A 4,627-nucleotide genomic window follows, 5' to 3' on the forward strand; every position below is an offset into this window, starting at 1 on the left:
GCATGCGTGCGACCCAGGTTCAATCCTCAGCACCACATACAAAGATGTGTCCGCCAAAAACTAAAAAATAAATATTAAAATTCTCTCTCTCTCTCTCTCTCTCTCTCTCTCTCTCTCTCTCTCTCTCTTAAAAAAAAAAAAAAAGAATGCCAAGTTAGGGGCTGGGGCTGGGGCTCAGCTGTAGTGCACTTGCCTGGCATGAGTGAGGCACTGGGTTCAATTCTCAGCACCACATATAAATAAATAAAATAAAGGTCTATCAACAACTAAAAAAAAATGTTTTTTTAAAAAAAGAATGCCAAGTTAGTTACTCACTTCATATTTGCTTCTTTTGCCCGCTCCACATCTTCCTCATTTGAATCTTTCCATGCATTGAGAAACATCAATTCTCCACTGCTGTCTGTGGCACCAATTATTTGTTCAGGATCTAGACCTCTGGTTTGTCAGTGGCATCTCTTTCCTTCTTTGATTTGCTATCATCAGATTAACTGTCATATAAAGATTTTCTTTTGGTACCATCATTTTCTCTTTTCTTTCTTTTTCATTTAATACCTTTATTTATTTTAAAAAAAATGTGAGAGATGGGGACGCAAAAGTGGATGTCAGGCCCCTGCTTATATGCTGCTTCTATGATATAGAAAAGTCATTGAGGGCTGGAGATGTGGCTCAGCGGTGGCGCGCTCGCCTGGCATGCGTGCGGCCCGGGTTCGATCCTCAGCACCACATACCAACAAAGATGTTGTGTCCGCCGAGAACTAAAAAAAATAAATAAATATTAAAAATTCTCTCTCTCTCTCTTTAAAAAAAAAAAAAAAAAAGAAAAGTCATTGATGTGTGGCCAGGATGGTGATGGTGCAGCAGGATCAAGGGATGGATTTCCAATGATATTCAAAAAGGAGACAAAATCCACAAGACTTGTGATACATTGGATCGTGTTTAGAAAAACACACAGATACTGTACCAGGTAACACTGAGAGTCCTTCTTGGAGGATCCTCTGGTGCCTACTTGTCACCTCTGTTCAGAAGAGTCCTGGGCTCTGCAGTCCAGCTGCCAGCTGCCTGCAGAAAATTTTGGAGGTCTTAGTCCATAGGAGGCCAGCTCCATGCCTCAGGGTTTGACATGAGGCTGAACATCATGGCGGGAGAGCAGGGAAGGGGGAAGCAGCTCACACCACAGTGATCATGAATCAGAGAGAGGTAGGTATCCTCTATCAGCTTTTTAAGATTAAGAAATACTTCAGGGCTGGGGATGTGGCTCAAATGGTAATGCCCTCGCCTGGCATGCACGGGACACTGGGTTTGATCCTCAGCACCACCGAAAAACTGAAAAATAAATATTAAAAAATTATCTTTCTCTCTCTTCTCTTTCTCTCTCTTAAAAAAAAAAGAAATACTTCAGTTAACTCTGAGCAATCTAAATTTTCTTCAGGTTCCCTCATATTGGCAGCATCTGTAAATCTCTTCCACTTCAAGAAACATTGCACCTTTCCATTCACTGCACATCAGTCTGGTACCTTTTCCACCACAAATTCTTCAGGCTCTGCCTCTTCAACTTTTTAATCTTGCCATTCTGTTTCTTTCCCATTTTTTGCAACGTAGTTTTATCAGAGGCCTTTTTTTTTTTTTTTTAATTGAAGACTTGAAGAGCTATTATGACTTCACCACCTCCAATGCTTCAGGTCATGGATCTGCCTGCTTTTGCCACTTATGATGATCAATGATACAGTTGATCAAATTGTTGTTCAGAAATACCACACTATTAATGGACATAATAGTGAAGCGCAAAAGGCCTTTTCTAAACAAGAGATGCAGGTCTGCTGGATCACAAAGAGGTTGTGGAGGGGGATCTGGCAACTTTATGGATCATGGAGGGAACTTTGGGGGTGATAGAGGTGATTCTGGCCATGGTGGAAACTCTGATGGAAAAGGAGGCTATGGTGGTGAAGGTGATGGCAGCAGAGTTAGTTATGGAGGGGGTGATGGTGGCAGCTAAGATGGTGGTCCTGGTTATGGTAGCCAAGGAGGCTATAGGAGGCTTTGGTGGTAGTGGATATGGAAACCAAGGTGGTAGATATGCTGGTGGTGGAGGAGGAAGATATGGTAGTTAAATGAAGGAGGGAATTTTGACTATAGTAATTCTGGTGGTGATTGAAACTATAATGATTTTGGAAATTTATAGAAGGCAATGGAAATCAAATGATAGACCCATAAAGGATGGCAGTTTGGGTGGAAGAACTCTGGCCGGATCCTATAGGGTGGTTATGGATTTGGTGAAAGATGTGGTACCAGAAGCTTTTAAAATATCAGAAAAGGGCTACAGTTCTTTGGATGAAAAGTGAGAAAATGTTGGGAAAGCTGCAGGTTACCTTGAGAAAAGTGTCCCAAATGTATTAGAGGAACTCTAAATATCTGTCACAGGGCTGGGGTGGTAGCTCAGTGGTAGAGCACTTGCCTTGTGTGCATGAGGCACTGGGTTTGTTCCTTAACACCAAATAAATAAATAAAATAAAGGTATTATGTCCATCTACAACTAAAAAAAAATATTTTAAAAAATCTATAACAGAAGAAATTATGACCCATGGTCAGAAAAATTATTGCAGCTTTCTGTTTCCTGGCTGGCATGAACTAAAGAGCTTTCCTCCACCATGATGTTCTGACTCATCTTGGGCCCAGAGAAATGGAGTTGGAAAACCATGGACTGAAACCTCTGAAACCATGAACCCCAAATCAGCTTATCCTCTTCCAATTTGTTGTTGGGTATTTTGGTCACAGCACAAAACATTGATTTAGTTCCTGAGTAGCTGGGATTACAGGTATGTGCCACCGTGCCTAGCTGTGACCTTGTATTTTGAAGAAGGTTGAGAATTCATTTCCTCATTGTCCTCCTGCTACCTTTGTTATGTCCTTACTCCCTTTCAGTAGCAGCTTCCACTTTACTGGTCTCAACTCTCATCTTCCACATCACCAGCAGAGTTGCTTTCCTCAGTACCTTAAGATCTGTGCATCCGACCTATTTAAAGTTGATAGGTAGTCTTTACAGGAGAAAAGGAGTTCCTCAAATTACATAGAGATAGCAGGGTCTCTGCGTTAGTCAGCTTTTCATTGCTGTGACCAAAAGACCTGACAAGGACAGTGTAGGGGAGTTTTGTTTGGACCACAGTTTCAGAGATTCAGTCCAGTCAACCTGCTGCAGAGCTCTAGGCCTAGAGTGACGCAGAACATCAGAGTAGAAGGGCGTGACAGAGGAAAGCTGTTCCCTCTGACAACCAGGAAGCAGAGACAGAGAAACAGGTGCCAGGGACAAAGTATAAACCCCAAAAGCATGCCCCCACTGACCTACTTCCTCCAGCCACACCCTACCTGCCTACATTCACCACCCAGTTAATCCATTCAAGTAGATTAATTCACCTATTAGGTTACAGCTCTCACAATCTAATCATTTCAGTTCTGAACATTCTTACATTGTCTCACACATGAGCTTTTGGAAGACTCCTCACATCCAAACTCCAACAGTCTCTTAAGAAATATGTACATGTTTATAGATCAATAAATATATAGGAAAAACTAAAAGATGTAATCTCCCAAATCATGTGTGGTTAAGTACCAATAAGAAACTAAGATGAAGAATATTTGGAATTATAGTGATAATAATGAACATTTGTTATTCAGTCAACAATTATTTTTTAAAAATATTTATTTTTTTAGTAATAGATGAACACAATACCTCTATTTTATTTATTTATTTTTATGTGGTATGGGCCTCACATGTGCGAGGCAAGCACTCTACCATTGAGCCACAACCCCAGCCCCTCAATAATTATTTGTTGGGGCTGGACTTGTGGCCCAAGTGGTAGTGCCTGGCATGCATGAGGCCCCGGGTTCAATCCTCAGCATCACATACAAACAAAGATGTTGTGTCACCCAAAAACTAAAAAATATTAAAATTCTCTCTCTCTCTTTAAAAAATAATAATCATTATCATTATTTATTGAGCACCTACTATAAAACCAGCAGATATTCTTCTAGGAGCTGGAGCTACAGACTTGAAAAAGATGGAAAGAAAAGAAAAATGAAAAAACAAAAAGTTACTAAAGCCTAAATATAAAAGCCCTTCTTGTTCAGGATTATAGACATGGTTTGCCAAAAGTATAGCTATTGATTAATGCAATGTGGTATCAATTAGATAGATGCACTTTCCTGAGGTCTTTCATCTACTGTAGTTTTTTTCTTTTTATTATAGCAGATATATTACCCTGAAAACTGTGGTAGTGATACCAGGAATAAAAATTTAAATAATTTTTAAAAACATTTATTTTTATTTAATTAATTAATATTTATTTTTATTTATTTAATTAATTTATTTCTTTTTATGTGGTGCTGAGGATCGAACCCAGGGCCCTGCACATGCTAGGCAAGTACTCTATCACTGAGCCACAACCGCAGCCCCCAAATTAAATAATCTTTAAAATTTCAATATTTGCATAGTTGAGTTTTTCTACATCTTAGTACAGAAATTTTTTAAAAATGCAGTATTTCCTTGTTAGTTAACATGTTAAGAAGATCATTGTTTATTTTTTGTCATAAATTTTGCTAAAGTTGTAAAGAAACAACTAATGATTTGGCTTTA

At 39.2% G+C, this 4,627-nt stretch overlaps 1 pseudogene; it reads right to left on the reverse strand.

Moving 5' to 3' along the window:
* Positions 1-311: 311 nt before the first annotated feature.
* On the reverse strand, positions 312-1,770 carry LOC144249253 (chromobox protein homolog 3 pseudogene; annotated as a pseudogene).
* Between the last annotated feature and the right edge of the window lie 2,857 nt (positions 1,771-4,627).

This window comes from Urocitellus parryii, chromosome 11 (genome assembly GCF_045843805.1).
Source record: "Urocitellus parryii isolate mUroPar1 chromosome 11, mUroPar1.hap1, whole genome shotgun sequence".
Lineage (NCBI taxonomy): Eukaryota > Metazoa > Chordata > Mammalia > Rodentia > Sciuridae > Urocitellus > Urocitellus parryii.